Source organism: Coccinella septempunctata, chromosome 6, assembly GCF_907165205.1.
Source record: "Coccinella septempunctata chromosome 6, icCocSept1.1, whole genome shotgun sequence".
NCBI lineage: Eukaryota > Metazoa > Arthropoda > Insecta > Coleoptera > Coccinellidae > Coccinella > Coccinella septempunctata.
Window position 1 is genome coordinate 20,669,712 of NC_058194.1, and position 23,447 is coordinate 20,693,158.

At 32.6% G+C, this 23,447-nt stretch overlaps 1 protein-coding gene and 1 long non-coding RNA gene across 2 annotated transcripts in view; one reads left to right on the forward strand and one right to left on the reverse strand.

The window, feature by feature from the left end:
* Window positions 1-23,447, forward strand: part of LOC123314697 (serum response factor homolog) — a 116,348-nt gene that overhangs the window by 44,432 nt on the left and 48,469 nt on the right. The gene's annotated exons all lie outside the window — the stretch shown is intronic.
* LOC123314699 lies at window positions 7,490-21,456 on the reverse strand. The gene is made up of 3 exons (XR_006537860.1): window positions 21,304-21,456; window positions 17,377-17,670; window positions 7,490-7,788 (listed from the first exon to the last, which is right to left on the reverse strand). It is a non-coding gene; the product is annotated as an uncharacterized LOC123314699 (long non-coding RNA).

The window sequence follows — 23,447 nt, forward strand, 5'->3', positions numbered from 1 at the left end:
TTCGTCAAGAAGTCTTGTCGTATAAATTTCATGTTTCCCTTTTAAAAGAGAAATAAGACAACCATTAACACATTAATTCAAACGATCTTTGAAGATATTCATCTTGAAGAAGGCTTTGGAAATTTGAAAAATATTTTTCCGTATTTGGAAAGAGCGCTTTCCTCTGCGCCCTCTACCTCAAAAACTGTCAGGTAAATAAAAGAAAGTTGTTCAGGATACTATTTTCTACGAATTTGTGCAAACGAAAAATTGGCCAAAACAGTTGTTTATATACCAAGGTCGAAAAACTGTCTACTACAGTCGAGCCTGCAAATTGATAGCCGAGGCGCAGCCGAGGATAGCAAGAAGGCGAGGTAGATAGTTTTTGCCGAGGTGCCTATTACATTTTTTCGTCGACCTCACATAACTCCATGATTTTTATGAAAGTAAATAAGTTACCCGTTTTATGGCCTAATCTGGGTGAGCTCTGGTCAAGTGTTATCCATATCTCTACCACTATCCATTCTTTATTATACTGAACACTAACATTCAAACTACGTGTACCTAATTCACTGGTAAAATCTAGCCGATTTTGTAAAGAATTAATTTGACAATATGACATGACAGTTATTGTCTCAGGCACTTATGTTTACATCAAATTCTGTATTCACAAAATTGATTCAATCGCCCCCGGGATCTGATATTGCTTAGTGACGATAAGCCGGACGAAAAGTGAATCAGGACGAAAAGTACTCGCCTTCAAAAGCAGTCTACTTTTCGTTCGGAAATTAGTTTGTAAAATGTCATTTATTGTTCAGGTCGACGAAAAAACTATTTTGGTGACATTTGACCTTGAATATCTTGAGACGCGGACGAGAGGTTTCATGAAACTTTTGAGACAACTTTCTGAAGTCTTAAATAATGGTTCCTTCAAGTTCACACTTGATATCCTTGATCCTTATCATAAATTCATAGAGCGCTACTTTCAAAGTTCCATAGCCTACTGGGCGATGAATTTTCGTGAACTTTCGATAGTTTATTCTACACCGAATAATTCGGATGTCGGAAGTACTGAACCTTCGACGTCTCCTCCTGAATACAGAATCAGAAAAGACGTTATTCTTGTGAATTCGAAGACCTCCTAACTGTAAGCCATCCGTGTCTTTCCGGTTCCTATACGATTGCGCCCGTTCGTGATTTCCGGTGACCCTCCGGATACGGAAATATGAATCGTGATCGGCAAATTGCCGCCTGAAATATTTTTCACCAACATCCATAAAGTTGTTCATAATATTCACGTATACCCAATCACGATCGACTACGCTTACGGTGGTTTTATTGGTTAATTAAGGTTTCTGGACGAAACGTGACCTTTGTATTTATGATTGCCGACAGATGCGCATGCGCGGGTGGTGATCCGATGAGTGTATTTAGTCTTTGTATTTATTTTATTGCATGCTATTATTTTTTGTGACTTTCGATATTTGCTTCCATTTAAAAAGGCGATTGTGTGATGGTTTCATCTCACCCAATGAATATCCATCCAGAACCACAAAATTATGTATGAAATTGTGGAAAAGTTAAATCAAGAGTGAAAGAAGAGAATATTGATTCAATTACTCAAAGATGAAGTCTTTGTGTTCGAAATATCTTTCAAAATAATCAGCAAAGTTTTGAATTTAACTTCAAGAATAATTCTTGTTGAGAACACAATCTGTTCTGATACAATCTGAAACATTGGAAGATGAAAAATCAAACAATCGCTTTTTGCAACAAATCACCGCGAAAGTGGAAAACAACTCGTCACCAGTCATCATGGAAGATCCACTGAAAAAATCCTCCTCTGGAGAATTCCTGAGATGAAATCGGATGGAAAAAGAAGAAAGTTGAACGCCAGTATTCAGATCATGTTAGTGTATCGTGATGTTGAAAAGGAAGCCCATTTTTCTGCGTCGATCTTCTGTTAATTACAACTCGTACTGGAATCTTGTTCTTGAACCCACTCAGAAGGTGATTTCTGATTCATTTACTGCTGGATCCTCATGTAGGTTGAGGATCTGACCGCCAATAATATCGTTGGCGTTATTTTACGGTTTTATACACCCAAAAACATTTTTTTTTCAACAAATTCGATCGAGAAATCTCATAAACAGTTATTATTGTTGATGGCAATGACCCTCGGAATCTTTTGAGTTCATAATGAATAATTTTTCAGTGTTGTAATTAAAAGAAAGACGTCGCCAATTGCATTCCGTTTAGGCTTCCGTAATTCAACATCATTTGTTTGTACATACCCAGCTCATTACGAGTGTAACTTTCTATAAACATATGTAAATTAATTAATTTTGTACAAAGGAAATTTTATATGTAAAGAATAATTAAACAATCCATAATTATATGGTTTGAAGATAGGCGCACAGATGTAGGCATTTTGAATTTTTACAGAGGCGACTGACTTACGATATCATTCTTGTTAACGTTATTTTAATTGCATTGCAATAAATTGCATGTGGATGTGAGAAATGCGAGGTCACAGTTAGGGTCTCTTTCATTCAAGAGATTATCATGGAATTCGATCAGTTTCATCTTTCAACGATATATAAATTTGTTGAGCGTTAATTCAATGTTTGAGATCTATTGGATGAATTAATTCAGTATTCAGAAGATGTATCCACATTCGTCTTGAATGTACAGTGTGTTTCACTCAAAACAAAATTTAAAAGAGAATCGTCAATATGATAGTCACACAGGCATGTTAAATTATTTCAAAAAAATCGTTCTTTTATAACAAAATTCTGCAGATTTGATTGGTTTTCGAAATAGAATGGTATAAATAAAATTGCTCAACTTTTTTTTCTCATTCCAACTTTTGCTTGTCTCTGAAACAGCATAATAATTCTTCCAAATTTTACTTGAAAAAATGTTTCTTAATTTTCGTGCTTGATCAGTCAATGTGATCTTCATGATCTTCAATAAACTCTTGATGTTAATATGGATAAAACTTCAAACTTTAATATTTGTTGAATTACATCCGATGAAAAATACTATCATATAAAAGGTTTCTTCAGTCCATTTGCACAATAAATAAGTTTTATAATTCAGTGACATGGTCTCATGAAACACACTTACCAAATAAAAAAATTCTCTTTCATTTGGGCTACCGTAGATTCGGGTGACTTGGGACGATTGGTGAATTCAACTTATCATATTTTCAAAACGGTGACCTATTTTAATCTCAAAACAATGTTCGAATATGCTTAATAACTCAGACTTTTGATTAGGATATATACCATGCTTCGGAATTCGGATATAAATTTTGAAAAAAATTAAATATACTTGTCCCAAGTTACCCAACAATTTGGGAGGCTTGGGACATTAGTTGAAATCTATTGATTTCTCAATTCTCGAATGAAATAGGTGACTTGGAACGGTGTTTAGTTTTGAAAAATTAGAATTTGTGATTCTATAGTTGAAATTCGGTAAAACGATAAACGCCTATTACAGCGAAAGTAAATATATTGCAATTCAAATGTAAAAAAAATAAACAAAACAAGGGAACTTTGAATTTTTTCATTCTTTGGTGATTTCTTTGTGGAAATAACGTAAATAATAATATCCTGCGATAAATCGGCATATTTTCTGCTGCCAATGCGCCACTTGTATCTTTTCGGCATTGTCCCAAGTCACCCTATGAAACAACAAAATAAATTAATGAGATCCGTGTTGCCGTTTGATTTGTAAACAACCTTGTTTCATGACATATTTAATATCCCAATATCACACGTATCCAGAAAAAAATTACACATGCACAAAGTGAAACACATGTACAGGACACTAGAAAGTATAAGAGCCATAAAGAAACGCGCTTTTACTCTCCTAAATTCGTTAATTTTTCCTGTCAATTCAAACGCTCTGGTCACGGCAAACTCAACAGGAATTATTTGTTAATCTAACTGAAAAGACGCTACACAATCTTATAAGATTGTCCCTTCACTCATAAATGGAAAGAAACCAAGAAATATGCAAGGGGGATAATTGTCCCAAGTTACAGGACTGTCCCAAGCCACCCGAATCTACCGCTATTCATTTCAATAATTGAAAACAATGAATTGATTGCCAATCATGTCGTGAAAATGAGATCGAAGGACGAAGTCTGGTTCACTCTTTTGAAAGGGGTTGACAGTCGATTAATAATTTTACACTCTTTCCAAAAGAAGTCACTTTAGATACTTTCAATTGCATTAGATATGAATTCATGTTGAAAAAAGCATGTTTCAAAATAATTGAACAGTATGTCCTATTGAAAGGTTGAATATTTTCAATTTGAACATGTTTTATTCAACATACAGACTATAGTCTGTATCTCTAGAAGTGCACAACAAAGTTAGTCTACTAGAATATAATTTGTGATTTTCTAGTCCATTTAACATAGGTCTGTTATTCGTGTTCAAAGTGATATACCTAAGTCGGCAGCCTCATCTCAATCTAATACATACGTAACAAAACCTGTGATTTGTACGATACATAGGTGAATTTCTTCTGTGCGCCTACGATTGAAACTTATTGTATTTAATTTTTTTTATTGAAAGCATGTTTTCGAACGATATTGGTTGTTATTTATTTTAGTTTTTATGTTGTTAATTTGCAGTACTTTTTGGTTCGCGGACCATGCATGATAAAATGCCAGTTGCATTCTCCGCATGTCTTTCGAGATTTGCAGTTAGCGAATAACTCAATTATTCACGAGTTGAATCGAATGTCATGTCGACAAAGCAACTGGGGCATTTTTACATTCAACATCTGACATGAAAGTAGTAATATATACCTACATCGTATTTATATTTGACAAATCTGACTGTATTAAGCCAGTGTCGATTTTTTCATCGATCTTGTTCCGTAAATGTGATAATAAACATGTTTTTAATGTATTTCGTCCCCTTTTATGATAACATTGCTCTGCCCATTAACAAACGCAACAATATGGAAGTAACCATTACGTATGTGAACTCCTTTCTTGAGGAAAATGTCGTTCGACAGAATTAATTATCGACGATGCATTTAACAAGAAATGTCAATCAATTCTCACGGCAATTAGAATAGGAATAACTGGATTGATTTGAATAAACGAGATGAATCGGCAATACATTATTTACAATTCGCATGTAATTGCAAACATCGAAGATTGACAAATGGAATGAAGTAATTTGTTGCAAATTGCGAATCGTCGGTAAAATTTTAAACGGTGAAAAGTGCAGTGCGGTGAAATTGAAGAATAGTGATACTACTACCTACCTTTGACCCTCCAAGATTGACAAAAAAGTTATGAAGCTTTTTTTAGCATAATAATAAAATGAAGAGAAAAACTGCGACGGCAGATAAAAGTTGAATGAAAAAGAAAAAATTACATGATATTCAACACAATCAGTACTACAAATCACTATACGTGTTTCGCTATTACAATCATCATCTTCATGATGGTGGAGTTGAAGATGTTACTATGTAAAACAAGAAGTGATTTATTGGACATCTTGTAGTGAACATCATGAAATTATAGCTCAATTACAATATTTTCTCTAAGTGAAAATAACGATTTCAGAAATCATTTGCTTTATGCTGTGATTGAAATTATTCAATGATAACATTAGTTTATGAAAGCATAATACCTTAAAACCATAGGTACAGGCTGATAAAGTAGCTTATAGCTACTTATAGGTAGATTGACCTTCGAGTAATATTTCTTCGATTTTTAATTTATTTCGGATTTAGGTCCAACCAAGCATTGTTTGAATTTGTTTTTCTTCTCTCAATTTCTTCAATTTAAAGGTTTTATTCCACTTTTATCAGAAAATTTGAATTTGAAGTAGGTGTTGTGGAGTGAGAAATCTTTTGTGTGAAAATACGAAGAATAAACAGAAATATTTTCCTCTCAATGAATATGACGAAGATATGTCAACAATTCGATAGGAAATAAGCACTTGGCTTTTTTAATTCTTTTTCTTTTTCAATTAGGAAATTTTAAGGTTCAGGGTAATGAAATACAAAACTTCAATTTAAAATTCGTTTATTCAAATATATTTTTAAGCAATATCAAACTAACAAGAGTAAATAAAGTATATTTTACACACTAATAATATGGATACATGAGTCTACCAATTGAATCTTATCAAGCTATAGGTAAATAATTAAACATAAAAAACCCGAATATATACAATAAAGTTAATTAGTATAACAACAACCAATTTACCTTTCGGTAATTTGGTTCCTCCGATGCATTTCAGTACAAATATGTACACTCTTATCGTTTTCACTTAAATTATAAGTTAAAGCCTTATGCAGCTGTTTGGATGAAGAATACGAATGCAACATATCATTATGTTAATATACAACTTCTGAGATAGGAAAAAATCCATCATTTGACTTTGTAATATAGGAATTAGGAAAAACCAGAATTCAACTATCTGTATCTGTCAATCATATGGGGCAATCAAAATGCTCCATGAAATGTTATTCCTTTATCATTTCATCAAAATTATAATAACAGATATTGATTTATACTTCTGCCTAGTCGTTACGGACGGTCAAAAACTTCTGAAGAGATTATTGAACTATGAGAGTGTTAACGTAGAATAACATTAAGATTCGCTAATAATTATTATTATTCAGGAAAAATGCTCGATTCAAATTTGAATTGAAGATTTGTATGTTTATGAATTTACCAAAAATTTAAGAGCAACGGAAAGCTATTTCTCAACCCTGAAAATGAAAAACGTGAAATTTTGAGTCATTCAAATTTGAAACAGCACATCGAAAATAAAGCATAAATATCTCATAATATAAAAAGTTATATATGGCACGTTAGAAATTAATGATATCTATAAAATTAAAACTCATATTTTAAGTTGAATCCTACTGCTTATTAGATATGCATAATTGGAATCGAAACAAAACAATCTAATTTTTAGACGAAGCTGTTATGAAGGATTTAGCTATGCTTCTTCTTGTAAATTTTTATTGAAGATGAAGATTATTCAAAAATTTTTTTGTTAAACACCAAATGAGAATATTTAATTTTCTTTTTGAGGAAAAAATAATGTTATATTAGATCACTTCCCTACATAATAAAAAATATGGTACTTCAATGCCAGAGCACGCCTGTCAGACAATTTAAAATCAACTCTACACAAATATTTTTGTGCCCGTCTAAAATGTGATGTGCAATTTTATAATTCTGTTTTGCATAAATTTCATTAGTATTTACCTATTAATTTCAATAGCTCCTTCAACTCAAAATTATTTGGTATCTATTGTTGTCTCGCTATCGGAATACATATATGTATTTAATTTTTTCATATCTGTTTGAAGATTCTGCTTTTAACATTAACTTTGTTAGTTCCAAACTTATGTATAGAAATCAAACTAATACTTTGACTAGACTTTTCCTCCTGACTAGAAATCACTTTTCGAAACAAAAAATAATAAAAAAAACTATAACTTCGTAATTATTTTTCACTTTTAATCGACAGAGAAATTCTAACGTCGAAACAATGTTTCTCCATACTTACTTTTCTCACCTTCTTCTAACTTTTTGCTCCTTTTGAAATGAAACTTTTGCTTAGATAAAGAAATTGATGAATTATAACTAATAAATACACTACAAGAGGAGAAAATTTACAAACTCCCATCAAAAATATTGGTAAACTTCTAAAAAATAATCATACAAATTTACGTATACAATGTTATAACTACTAACTATTCAGATCTATTCCAAGCACTGCTTTCCTTTCATTGCAGACAAAAGAGACGGTAATTCTGAAAAAGATTAAACTATATAAGTCAAATAATAATTGATAAATAAACACAAAAAATATTTGGTCGTTCGTTAAGTTGAAGAGTCATTTTGTTGATGCAAGTTAATTTTCAAGAAAATTAATCTTTTGAATATTAGTTTCTCGAAAGAACATATTTTTAGTGAATATCTAGTTCGATTTCCAGATAAATGAGAAATAAACTGGAATGAGGCAACAGAAGTTATTTCCAACACATAACTAGGGAAAATAATATTTCATCCTTTTGAAAATCTATTCTCTTCTACGGGAGTCACACAAAATATAAATGTTCACTAGCCATCATATTGGTCCTCCTTAATCTTGTATTAATTATAATGTCTCGTATTTTTTATATAAAACTTCATTAGTCACCTAATAAAATCAAAAACAATCTACAAAAGTCAATATTCTGTGATAATCAGTTAAGAAATAAGAACAGCCTCTATTATGGCCATAGGCCATACATATATTTATGTATCCGTGTTCGATAATTAATAATTAAGGATAATGTGAAAAAAGATTTATTTAATGCGTAAAATAATAAACCCTATCTGTGAGCAATAATGTTCGACTTATATGAGATCATTTATGTCAAGAGTAGGTGTTGAAAAAAAAAGGCTGGGTAGGATCATAAAAGCCACCTTGTCGAAATGTGTGAAAATCGGTAATAAAATAAAGCTTCGATATTCGAATAAGAAATTTATTGCTTTAATATAACTGACAAACTTCATTTAATGACTTGAAGCATTGGATAAAAAATTTCATTTAGATGGTCCATTCGGCAATTACAATGTTATGATGTGAATCGTACATGGTAGAAGTTTCTTAGTAATTTTCAGCTTTTGTGCTGTTTGCAGTCACAATGAATCATATTCAAAATTCATGTTTTCTTCTTCTTCTTCAATATTCAGTAATTACTGCTTAGTGAAAGTTAATGATATCTGAAGAATAATACCACCTACATATAAATATGAATCAAATTTGATGAAATAAATTAAAGATTTGAAAATTTAACTGAATGTCAATGTGGAGATTTTCTTGAATTCGATCCCAAAAACTTATGCACTCAATTTCTACTCGCTTAGAGATTAATTTTATGGTAGGGTTAAGATACTTCTTGTTTTTTTGATATTGGCCTATTCGACTTTAACGTGAGAATGAAAATGGAAACTTAGGATTGCCGAATTTTTCTGATTATTTAGTACCTTGAACTAGCAAGCCAGGAGATCCACCTTGTAGGTAGATTCACCTTTCGTGTCTCGCCTTGCACTTCTGTTGAAATTACTTATTTTGACGACGTCTACCTTCGTTCGAAATAAGCCTCAAATTTGAATACACCCTGTATATGCCGATTAAGCGACAGTTTTTCCATGAAATCAAAATGATTTTTTGAACATTGTAGATTCAGAAAAAAAAATCGAGAAAGCTAAAAAAAGTTGCTTTATGCAAGGATGCCAACTTGCTTCAACTTACAAAGAAATAATTCAGTACAACTAAACTTAATCGCTTAGTTTGCAATGCTGATTGGTAGGCTGCAACAGCGATTATGGATCAACTTTAATAACTAGTTCAGAAACAGAAGCGTTGATTACACCTTGTGCAGACACTACGAGTTATTAATTACTGAATTACATGGAAATAAGTCATCTTTGAGATTTGTGTTAGCCGGTAGTCAGTGGCGTGTCTACTGTGATAACCAGTTAGACGAATGCGAAGGGAAATAAGACGTATAACTGAGCAATATTGATTTTTTCTACCGTCGAGGATATTTTTACCAATGAAGTTAAAAAAATTGTGATATTGAAGAAGCAAAGAAACAGAATTATGGATCATAAATCGTTAAAAAAAAATAATTGACATAAAATATCTTCAATTCTCTTGAATGCTCACAGTATAATTGAACACCATCCTAATTTAAATATTCAACAATTCAAATTGGTCATTAATTTGAAATGCCAGAACTATTGAAGTCGTGAAAATGATCAGTCGATGCAAGTTTTACCAATTTCAGTAGAAAGTCGAGATTCCAAAAATATCACTACTTATATTTAATTATGTTTATATTCGAATATTTCAAATTTCGAATGTTGAATAAAATAAGCTTCTATTGTAAAATCTGTATTATCAAAGATGTCATTCATTTAGCTGCAAATAAAATCTCATCCACAGATTCTTAATTTCCAGAATACTCTTTTCGAAACATGAACGCTATATACCTCTTTCTTGTCTTCTACGCCTCTGAAGAACCAATCTGAATATCTCAACATGTTTCAGATATTTCTCCCTTTTCATGAACGAGTCATCCATATCTAACAATGCAGACAACGTGACAAATTAATATCAAATGTTACGTACTCTTCCTGGTTAGACTTGTCAGGTTTCTCACGTAAAGTGTCCGACTTTATGGATTTGCGGAATCCTGAATATATCACGTATTTTATCTGTATATCGTTCTGCGAATTTATGCATCACAAAATGGCACGTGTGATCAATTGCAATATCCGGATTCCTATCTTTGCGAAGTTTCATGAAAGAGAACATGAAGAGTATAAGTCAGTACCTTGAATAGCCATAATATTATAACGACAAAAAGAGTGAGAGACAAGTTTCAAGAAAACTACAAAATGATCGTTCACTGGTTATTCCTGCAGGTTGTAATCAGCCATTTCTATCCATCTTTTTTCTTAAAAACCGTTACTTTTAGGGAGTTATGGAGAATTAATTATTCAATGGTAATTATGTGAATGCAGAAAATAGATTCTTACGAAACAAATTTTAGCTGTGGCTTTTTCTAAGATAATCACCGCCAAATTTTTATTTTATTCTCTTCTGACTCTCATAGAATGTTTCCTCAAATTTATTTGTGTCAGTTTTCTTGTTTAGAAGGGGAAATTAAAAAAAATTTTAGGTGCTCAAAAAAAAATTACTCCTCAAATTTTCTCGCAACTCCTCATTTACACTCTGTAACAATTGACGCAAAATTATTCGAAATCGAGAACATTCAAATTATCATATTCGTCCTAAATCAATAAGACGACATCCAGAACGGAAATGGACCTTCTTGCTGTCATGAATGTTCACACCGATGTAATTAAATCGAAGATTAACTTTTTCTCGTTAATAGCAATTACCGCCTCTGAAAAGCACCAGGACAGGTATGTCGGAAAATAATGATTCCTCTAAATTCGCGAATTTAATGAGGGGTCGAATTATTCCGAAAAAAACGTTTTATCATGAAATAATTGGGAGGTTATCTTTGCGTGTTGAGAACCTACTTTTGGACCAGTTCCGAACTGCAGGTGAATGCATATATTAAATCGGGATATCCACTAATGAAGCATAGAATCGACACTTGATGTATAAAGGAAAATTCGATGCGCATTAATTCGGTAGAAAAATCGATTTACTTTATGTTTATCGTCCAAACCCTGGATACAGTAATAATACAGTCTATGTTCAATACAAGGTGAGGCTTTTTTTGACAGAAGGTAGAACTCATCAAAATAAGTCGTTTAACCAAAAATTTTCTGTATAAATTATCCAAGATGGCTGAGACACAACCCCTAGAAGTTCAACAAAATTCCATTGAATTTCAAATACGGGACTGTGGAAGGTGACTCCGGCATCGCAAAAACGAAACATAAACATATGGCTGGACAATTAATGGTTCAGTACCAAGTTTATCGGATTAGATGCATCAGGTCACTTTTGAGAGAAGGAAAATGTTGTATCGTGCAATTTAGGGTGAAAAAAATGTAGGAAATCGAGGCAGTTTCTTGAAAGTGCTTATGTTAGTTATGTTGAAAATGTTCTATGATGTTTCCCCATTTCATCCCATTTTCACGACGATTGTTGGAATGTTCGAACAAGAAGATTGTGACGCCCATTGTGAAAAAATTCGTGAATAATTCAGACAAATTTTGAAGTATTATTCTATTTTTTACACTGTGTCCTAAGTCTCTTCTGTCAGTTGGTATCGAAATGAGCCATTTCATAAGATCGTGTAAGTTACTGAAAAATGATGAGAACAATTCGGCAATCCTAAGTTTCCATTTTCATTACCACGTAAAAATCGAACGAGCCAAAATATCTTAAACGAAACCATATGGTCGAATCAGGGCAGAAGTTTTTTCCCACTGCTTTGCGATAATTCAGCTAACAGTTTAGGGTCGTATTAGGATCTATTTCAGTAATCATTATCAATTTTTTTTTTTCAATTTAGTCATTTTGAAAATTTTCTATAGGTGGTTTTTGGTGAAACGCTTCATTTTGACCAGCTCTACCTTGTTGTTGAAAAAAGCCTCACCTTCAAATACACCCTGTATATCTGCATCATTTCGAAATTCAAATGTTGCAATCGGTTGCAAAAACAATAATTGTGAGCTTAAAAACAAAGGAAAATCGGCAAGGAGGGACCACAAACAAGAAATAACAAATAAACACATTTTTACCAAGACTTGTTACAGAAACGACCGACCTCTCTGAAATACCTCCCTCTGATTTTCTTGTACGAGAGCAATGAAATAATCAATAAACAAATCCTGTGAATAAATAACACATAACTTAATGATATAAAAATGTGGGAAATCGGTAAAAACTCAGAAGATTCCACCATATTCCCAAAAATCGTGGAGAAAATTCGTGGAACAAACCTCAAATAACATTTCATACAAACATAATTATTATGTCCATTTCATAGATTGTTGATATATTTCAAACAGAATGTGAGGTAAACAATATTGAATATAGAAGTGCTTCATTAATAGAAAGCATCATAGCAAAGTTATTACAATGCCATTATAATGAATCAGTACAGACACCTCTTACATACGTACATCGAATGGGCATTTCAATGAGCAATGTTTCCTGGAAGTTTTCAAGTCACGTTGTCGCCCGTGTATATTATCATGTTTAAGCAATCTTAACTTCGACGCCACTTGACAGACATTGTCCTGATCTTAGTGGTTCTCGAGAAGAAATGTCTAAAGAAGCATCGGATCTGATAAAATTTGCATTTGCTGTGTCTGCGAGATGTGAAGATTCAACTGTACCATCTCAGATTGGTCGGTATTTGCGATAATGGCAATATTGGGCTTTATTGAGATTGCCTCATTAACTAGGTTAGGTGGATGAAAAAAGCATTGTTATAATTGGGAATCTGATCTGATGTATGTTCTTCTTCCTCCCTACAGACTGGCTACTCATCAGTTTCTGTTAGACCAATTTAGGTGCTTTCTGAGGCGACAATGCCCTGTAAGAAAGTTGAAATTCTTGTTGAGATCCACATACTCTTTAGATCTCGCAGTATCAAAGTTTCCAAGGAGCTCTTTGTAATGATCCATCCTCAGAAGATTCCCCAGAGTGTTTCTCCTTCAGTTTTTTCCTTCTCCTGAAACTCTTCTTTCTAGGTATGTTTTCCAATACCTCAAAAGTTTTCCGGGCTTACAAACGGAGTTTGTGTCCCTTTTCTTTTGGACCAGATCAAACAGACCTTCTGATTCTTTCCTGTTTCGTTGATTTTCCATCGGCACTCCTATACCATCTTAGATAAATAAAGCTCGGTGCATTTATCACAGCCTAACTGTCAGATGAATCGCTTTGTCGCATATCTGATTGTTTATTTCTAGGTTCATGTCAACGCATCTTCGATGGCATATATTTCTGCCTGAAAGACGCTTGGAGAGCAGCTCAGAAATAATGAGTATCTAGTGCCAGTCCTAAGCACTTTTGTGCTAGACCCTGTGGTGATTTTCGAACCATCTGTATGCCATTTAGTGGTATTTCTTTTTAGGATATGAGGGGTGGGTTTCCTTTCCTAATCTTCCTTACTCTTTAGCACCGTAGTGAATATTTTCTCGATTCCCTGATCGTATATAGGGTGAGTCTTCGACTCGTACAAATATTTTAACAGTAGATTCGTGAGGTCAAAAAAAAACACTTTCTTCCCTAACAATTTTTTCCGAATCGGCTGGGTTTGAAAGACACAGGCTGTTGAAAAACCTTAAAAAAATCATTTTTAGTTCTATCTCACAAAAGGTTTTATTGAATGAAATGAATTTCGGACTATAGTTATTCATTCATTTGATAAATCTTTTTCAAACAGAAGATCACACGTCTTCCAGTTTTATTATTATGACCGTAACGTACCATAAAAATAGTAAAAATCTAAAGAACCCAACTCTTGAAACTAAGTTGGACGCTATCTAATGAATGTTTGAAGGTTTTGTAACGTAAAAGTAATCTTCATCTTTTTTCGTATAATGCGCCGTTGTCGAGTAATTTGATGTTCAGATACAAAAAGTATCTGTGAAATTCGAAAAATTGGGTACATTGGCTGAATACAACTCTTTTTAAAAGATCCACAGATGTGTACTGTCACAGATTTAGCTAGTTATTCTGAAGGTAATTTTGTTTTTCCAGGGATGGCACAGCTCATTATGAAAACTTAAAATGGCTATATCTTTTTATCAGGGCCGAATCGAAAAAATGGTATGGGAAAAAAGTGTTTCTTTTGACCTCAAGAATCTACTACTAATATATTTGTACGAGTCAAAGACCCCCTGTATAACTGAATATGAAATTTCTTTCAACGCATGATTTAGCGAACTAAATTTTAGCTCGATTGATTTCTGAGTAGGTAATGGAAACTTTGATGATGATTTATTTTGATGAGTGAGACCTATTTTCGAAACTGTGGATGTCCCAGATGTTAGACTCTTGAAATTTGAATTGAGTATTGATAAAATTATACTCAACATTCCATGAATGAATCTAGCTCAACCAGTCTTCAGGCAATGAAATTTTGAAATTCGCGATCGGTCATATAACAATTTTACAACTTTGCAAACAGTTTTTATGGTGAAGATCTCTATTGGCCCTGACTATGAACTGATCATTGAAGGGTAGTCAAGTTTCACTATGAACAAGGTCTAGATTCAGATTGTGAAAGTTAAAGTTGAAAAATTTGAATGCATTTGGAAAATGAGAATACATAATTCCTAACTTTTGTTGGCAATAATTCTCAGTAAAACATTCCGAAGTTGAATTTCTGTTTTTGGGGAAAAAAGGATTTCCTACACTCTACTGCCATAAAAAACTACATGTACTTCATGTTGGCTTCTCATGTGGCTCGTTTAAGTTAACGACCGAAAAATTCATTTTCATCCAACTAATCACTAGAGACACTCAAAGCGTACAGCGATTATAATTTGTAATTATGAATCGAAATGTCTCGGTTTAAAACCCGTTTCAGTACCTCCGATAGATACCGGTTTGCAATTCGCTAAATATCCGATCTGGTTCATCAACGAATGTAAATGTTGTTCGAACAGGCGAAAGACCAATGAGTAGTAAGTCAGGAAATGCACTTGCACACTACCACCCCTGCGTTCATCATATACAGCTGGACTAATATCAGGTGCAAGCTCATTTTCTGATTTCACTTGGGACAAAAAAATTATTGAGCACCCAAAACATTTTACAACATACCCATATTGTAATTTTGTAAATATTTTGTCTTATTAATTAACGGATCTCCAACTATAATCAAATCAAGCATTGAATAATAAAAATCACTTCGGTGACATCTAACACATTACTTTTTATTGAAAAGTACGATTTATTACAAAAAAAAACAAAAAAAAGTTTCACAGAATGGGGCATAAGTAGGAATAAAAATGATATTTCTTCAACAAATGACTCAAAATTAAAATGCTGAAACAAAATTTATTCATTTTGTGGTTATCAAAAACAAATGTCTCTTGAAAAAAAATTAACAGTTTCTCAACCGAAAACGTAAAAAATTTAGGACGGAGTATCACGTTAATTGAGTTCCGATTTTACTTAGATATTCTCTGGAAATAAAATTGAATATTTTTCGCTAAACCTTTAACTACAACCCTACCCAACAGCTCACGGATCTCCAATCTTATCCTAGTCTTCAATTCCATTTTATTTAGAGTATTTATTTTGTTGTTTTAAAAGAATTTTTTCTTGTACTGATTATCACGAGAGTGAAAGAAAATAAAGACTATATTTCCTCATTCCCATAAGTTTTGACGTGGAACTGTGGAATATTGTGGGGAAAAATTCACTTCTTATATTAAAAGAATATATATCCTCAAAATAAAAGATGAAAAAATATAAAAATAGTCAATAAATATTAGTAATGTGAAATGTATAATCTAAGGTGTTAATAAAAAATTTGAATTTAATATTTCACTTTCAATCATCATCACGAGAGGTTTGAATTCCTGAATCTGTATGAATTGGTCTGAAGAAGCAAGATATCATGAAAAATCTGTAAAGTGAAGTGTAAAGTGGACCTTTTTTCCAGACCGATTCTTTCAAATCAATAAATATTGAAAATGTTTTCTGCTAACTTGCACTGTTAATTTCCAAAACTGCGATAAAAAGCAAAAATTAGATTATTAGGATAAAATAACGAATTTTTACATATATCATATAATTTGGTTTATATGGAAAAGAAGCACACCAAAAAAAAATCAATGAATAAATACGAATCGAAGAACTCAGATTAAATACAAATAAAGAAGAAATCCCGTGTTTAAAATAAATTGGACAATTATTTTTCTCACAAACGATACCTATACTGGGTGAGTCTTTGACTGGTACAAATATTTTAAAGGTAGATTCTTGAGATAGAAAGAAACACATTTTTTTCCATACCATTTTTTCCTTTGCGGCCCTAATAAAAAGATATAGCCATTTTGAGTTTTCATAATGAGCTGTGCAACCCTGGAAAAACAAAATTACCTTCAGAATAACTAGCTATATCTGTGACACTACAAATCTGTCGATATTTTTAACAGAGTTGTATTCAGTCAAAGTACCCAATTTTTCAAATTTCCCAAGTACTTTTTAATTTTTGAACATCGAATTACTCGAAACAGGCGCATTATACGAGAAAATATGAAGAATACTTTCATTTTACAAAACGTATAATTTTTTTTATGGTTTTTCAACATCCTGTATCTTTTAAACCGAGCCGATTCGGAAAAAATGGTAAGGGAAGATAGTGCTTCTTTTGACCTCAAAAATCTACCGCTGAAATATTCGAAAGAATCAAAGACTCACCATGTATATCAATATTGATTGAATGAAAATCACGAAATAATTCATATACTACTTCGAAAACGAAATTCTTAAATGTGCGTGATGTTGATGTCTACATTGTCTACTCAAAAATGACTTATTTAACAAATTGTATTATTATCAACTAAGTTCCAATCGCTTTATTGCCTGATATTTGTTTTTGTCAATTTTGTCTTTCCTAAAAATTGTATCAAAATCAAACGTATAGTGGCAAAAATAAAAAAAAAATATCATACGAGATTATTTGCTCAAAATCGTAAAATTCATTGAAATTGAAAGCCAAGTACCTAATAAATATTTCAGAAAATTGGAATAAAATATTCTTCCTCTTTTACAAAGAGAAAAAGTCTAAATAACCGGGAATAATTTCGTTCTCATCGTTGTTCGACCATCCTGTACATAAAGAAAAGTACCAGACCTAATCATTATCGTAAATATCAAAATGACATGCCGATACCTTTGATTCCGTCCGTCGTGATTTCGACATCAACGTTGGCGCTGGCTCTGACCGACTTGGGAGAGATCAAGTTGGCCGCGCTGGTACCCGAAGTGGGGTCACAGACACTACGCACCTGTTGCTTCGGCTCACCCTCAAGGGGTGTTCTTGCACCCTATCGGTCTCGAAGCGCCCCCTTGCCGTTCATCCGGGTAGATTGTGGTCCGTGCCGAGATTTGACCCCATAATAGTGGAATTTGATGGATTGGGCGAGGGTTTAGTGGACAGGTGGTCGGAGCTGCCGGACGTTCGAATCTGAAACAGTGAATCACACATGTTGAGAGTCCGGCGAGATAGATGATCGTGATGTTTTCTGGTTTCACGAAGAGCCTGCACCGTCTGCTAGTAGAGGCGCGGCAAAATACTTCACGTACAAATTCATTCATAATTTTAGTTATTTCTCTTTTTGTTTTGTAACCTTTGGTATTGAGTTAGAAAAGTATTATCGAGGGAAAATTTAAAAAATGAATAATAATTACAGCCATATATTCTTTTTTATTTAGTGAAGCTAAACTTTGAGTGCTCAATCAATGATTTAGTTCCCAGAATTAGATCAGTGACATATGATAATGAATATACTCAAATAAAGGATTTAAAAATCATAAGATCGACGTTTACAGATAAAAATTTGATTCAGAAATAATACTCTGAGTATCTGGCTCAAGTTTTGAGAACAAATGTGTATTGATATGTCAATTGAACGCTGGATTCTTTGATAAGCTTTGCTTGTTAACCAGGCCTAAATACACCAGACGTTCATGTACTAATTTTCAATTTTGGATACTCACTAAAGTAATTACGAGCATTTTCAACAAAGAAGGTATAAACGAATAATTTATCAATTATTTAAAAAGATTAAAAATTGACAAAATACATACATAAAATTGCGTAACTATTGGAGTAAATAGGTCATTAATCGATAAATGTACGAGGTCTTGATGCTTACAATTTGTTTCTTTCGAAATAGTAAAAAGTATAATGAATGAAATGTAAGTTAGAGGAGCTTGTGGAAGTTTTGAGCTTATGTTTAAAAATTTAAAGCGATGTTTATTCCAGCCACAAAGAATATATCGTTTCTTGTTCGTTGTATCATCGAAAAATATCTTAATTTACTTCGAAATTCAAACTTTCACACAATTTTCAATATATTTTTTTTTCATTACCAAATTTCGATCGAAAAATTTAGAATTATTTTAGAGGCTATTCTTACAGCACCTGTTATAGGTGTATTATTATTGCCCTCTTAAATTTTTCATGTTCTGATGTTCAGACGAAACATTGGAAAGAAATTTACAAAAAAAAATAGATACTCAAGATAAATTACTGAAATTCATATATAAGCATAAAAATCGAATATTACCTATGATTAAATATAATTATAATATTATTGAATATATTTTTTGAATATATAATTCCACAATGTTTCACATCATTCGATTAGATTTCGGGTAATAGAAGATTCAATATTAAGTGTGTTCTTGAAGACATATCCTATCCAAGGCGCCCAGATCATAAAACTCTTAATGTAATCTAGTTTGTAGAAAAAAATATGAAATCATGTAAGATCTATTTTTGTTCTGTGTTGTTTTTTCGAACAGTGAAGTCACGATTATTTGTCCATTATGAGTTTGTTATTTTGTGATCAACTAATTGAATAATAAATTGGGTGGTGTATTCATTTTATTTTATTTCTTTTCACGGGGATTAAACCCAAAACAGTTTCCACAATTTTATATACATATGCATAACACAAGAAAAAATTGATGTAATTCATCTGGGTACATACCCAGATACATACCAGAGGTCATTAAATGATCTATTATAAAGAGTAATGTTGTATGGTCGAACGAGCATGCCAAAAACTAATCATGTCATTGTTCTGCACCAAAGTTGAGCAAGTTTCATTTTGTAGTACTTTTTTTATTCTCACAATAATGTATGTTCTGAGTTTAATAAGTCAAGCTTCAAATGTTCAATGGAGTTATAAATTTGATTTTGCATAACACAGCTTTACTTTTTTATTGTATTTTACGTAAACGGGACACTAGATCTTATGACTTATTCATTAGACAAAATTAAAAAGTGAACCATCAGTATGAAAGTATTTTTCAAGTACAATTGTGCTGTTGAAAAAACTTTCGAACATAGGTGAGAGGAATTATTATGGAAAAATCATTTTTCACACATTTTTTTTTGCCTATTCAACTCGTTTGAATATTCAAATTGTGTAGGAATGATTTCTGACTATTTATTTTTTCATTTCAACTTCCGGTTTGTCCGAAAACGGCGAAATTTTTTTTTACAAAATATTTTGAAATATTTCGTTCTGAATACTCAAAAAATTCTCAATTCCAATATATGGATATTGTACTTTAAAATTCACTTCAAGCAATTTCATTCGAAATTATTCTGAGTAGATTCAAAAACAGAATGCGGAAAATATATCCAGGTTCAATAAAAATTCGATGTCAAATGTGATAAAATGGATGCTTTCATTATTTGACATCAAGTATTTATGGAACCATCGACAAAGTGGATATAGATATTTTTTAAAGATTAATTTTATTTTTCCAAGATAATTTTGAATAAAATAGATTGAAAGAAATATAAATTACTTTTTATTTATAAGAATTGAGAATTCTTTGAGCATTTATTAAATGAGAAAAAATGTTTTTAAGTATGTGCAAGAAAAATTTTGCCATTTCCGGAATACCAGAAGTTAAAATAAGGGGAAAAATGGTAAGAATTTGATTCAATTTTGAAAGCATTGAAATCTGCAAGAAAAAACGTTTTCCGTTAAGTATTATTTCCCATATCTATGTTCGATAGTTTTTCCAGCTCACCAAAATATTATTTAATTTTGTCAGTTAGGTACTCCCGAGGGTACTCCCCATATACATATAATGAATAATACTTCCTCACGATAATGCATATGTGTAAGTTCATCCACCAACAAGTATAATTTTAATTTTTTTCGAAACATTTCTTTGCATAGTCCGAATATTCGATCAAAATTAAAAAAAAATCCTAAATCAAAAATATTATTTTATACGATTTTTGCGTTACTACCGAATATTGATGGAATATGAATTGAAGGAGTATCACTTGCTGGTAGCCTTAATTGTTTTCACCATATTTCCAAGGAGAATATTGAGAAAGGGCAATACCATTTTCACTGTTTTGTTAATATTCAATCTTTTTATCTCTGTGATTTCATGTTTCTATGGATTTTGTCGAATTAAATATAATGTGTTGTACTTATATTCTATTATTTTTTCTAGTATCTAGTAGAATATATTATGTATTATGGTTTGCGGTGTTATGTTTTGACTATATACTGAAATTGAAATATCCCAATTTCTTCAAATCGTTTAAATAGAGATTTTTCTTGAATTTATCGAAATTTTCACCTATGGTCACCAAAAATTTACTCGAAAGTTATCGAGATTATGAATAAAGTTACTCAGGTTTAATAGGGCATATATTCAAAAAAAATCTATTGGAATATGACATTTCACAGTTTTTTCATTAAGTGTGCACTGAAAAAAAGTAAATCAATAGACGTAATGGTCAATATTCCGAACCGTGATCGTACCTTCGAACAACTGTTTTGTCTAGAGCGTGAATCAAACGAATGGAAATGGTACCAAAGCCAAGCTTTAACCTAAAGATATTTCACGAACCAAATAATGATACCACATAGAAAATTTCGATTTTCTCGGTCGATTTTCGCGAAAAAAAAATTACGATCGAACAGATGGTATCACAAATTGCGGAATCGTCAACGAGATCGATTTCGGCAGATCGCTATCGGATGTGAACATCAACTTCGACCCGAAATTCATGCGCAGTGCGTGAAAAAATACCCAAAACTTTTAAAAAACTCACCATTTCGAACGTCCGACGGCACCCACTTCTTGAAAAGCCTGGTCGATCACTTGAGCGCGCGGACGCCTTCGAACAACTGGGCAAAGGACCAATCCTCCTATTCGCGGTGAGTCAGTTGCGGTGGTCGAGAGGGACCGAACGTGGAGGCATGGTACCCATAGAGTTTGGCCTTACATGGGGACCCAGCCATATAAGGTTCCGAGGCATTGTGTTGCCTAACGTCATAGCTACCGGGCTTGGGACACTTTGCGGCTTGGTACCTGTGTAAAAAATACAAAAGAGGCGGGCACGTGCTCTCTTGTCTCTCTTCGGCCGATTCCGATGACCTTACCCGTGGGTTTTGGTTTTTATGGGGTGCGTGGTCGAGTTGAAATTTATTTGGAGGAATGCCAGGCATCGGACGATGGCCAGGGGAATTCGGCTACTGAGCCATTCCGTCGACTCTTTCCTGATTGCGAACCGCTTTTTATCGATAATATTCTCGGATGGTTCCTCGGCTCGCGAATTTTTTCGATCGAGTCATTCCTTTCTTTCAAATTTGATTTTGTTGTTGTCCTCTATTCTTTCTTATCCTGTATTTTATCCAGATGTTCGATATTGTCATCTTCAAGCTATTTTTTTCCTCAACATTCTAATGAAACTTTGGTCCACATGTTTAGGCCGATATGACCTTTATCAATTATGAAACTGAAAATTGATAGTGAACGAAGATTCAGTAAGTTTCCAGAAACTTTTTAGGCTTTTCACTCCCAATCTCTGAAACAAAATCAATTAAAAACTTAAATAGACGATTTGCTCCTGACAAATTAGCGCAAGAATTTACACACGAGCATATCGTTTATTTCATTTTTTAATTGATTTTGTTTCAGAGCTTAGAAGTGAAAACCCTAAAAAGTTTCAGGAAATGCAGAATCCTCCCAGAATTTCAATCGATATCATTCAGTAAGTTGCCTGAAATGTCATAATGGAAATTGGAGGAGAGACAGTTTTTGATGTTAATAGCTTCAGTGAAACTCTGTTAGCTCTTCAGTTTTTATATTATGTAGTCTTCTAATCCGTTTTCTGATATACGAGCAAGGAAAAACAAATCACAGTCAAAAATACAATTGGAATTAGAAAGGTGGTTACCAAAAGAAAAGGATTCCATAAAGCTTGATCGGGGAATCAACGCTTGATTGACGAATAGACGTCAATTTGTTATCAATCGATAATTCAGTCATGATCATTCAGAATATCATTCTCACATCAAATTATGATGTTCATACGTCCATTCTATTATTCTCAATTTCTACTTCTTCAATATATATTCAGAAAAGGTTTCAGTGATTTCATTTTAGAAATCAAGTGACCGTCAATCGTTGATCGGACAATCAAAGTTTTATGAAACCTGCTCTGAATCTGAGTCCCCTTCAATTTCCATCATAAGTTGAAACATTTCAGAGAACATACTGAGTATTTTTTCACCACCAATTTTTAGTTACACGCTTTATAATGGTCATATCGACTGAAACATGTTGACCAAAGTTTTTAGCGTAGAGAAGAAATTGTTTAATTTCGAAATTCTCGACAATTTCAGCAGATCGTCGATTTTGGTTGAAAACAATTGAATTCAAAATTCATGATAAGCAATGAAAATTAAAATTTCAAGTACATATCTCATATAATCAATGTAAAAAAAGCTCAATGTTCTAATAGCATGGAGTGTTCATTTACATTAATTACACTAAGGTTTGTTGAAAAATGGCAGAACCGTGGAGAATGAACTTAATTCGTTGCATAGCACATAATATACTATTAGGTATTCAATAATAATGAGTTTATTTCAAGGGCGGTTCCAGTGAGGGGGGCATGGGAACCATACCCCCCTTCGAGAACTTGAGAGGAATATTTATTCGAATATCGAAAAATAATTTTATTTCCCCTCTTCAAATAAGAAGTTTGAAAGTAGTTTTCTTTCAAACATATTATAGATTATATAGCAATTATGAAGATATACCTATTTTATATCAAAAAACACCCTCACAGAATTTCAAAAATAAAATTATGCCCCCCCTCAAAATTTCATTTTCGGATTGTTTTGAGAAAATATATATTGATCAACATAATTTTCATTACGAACATTTTATGAATCAATGTTTCCTTAC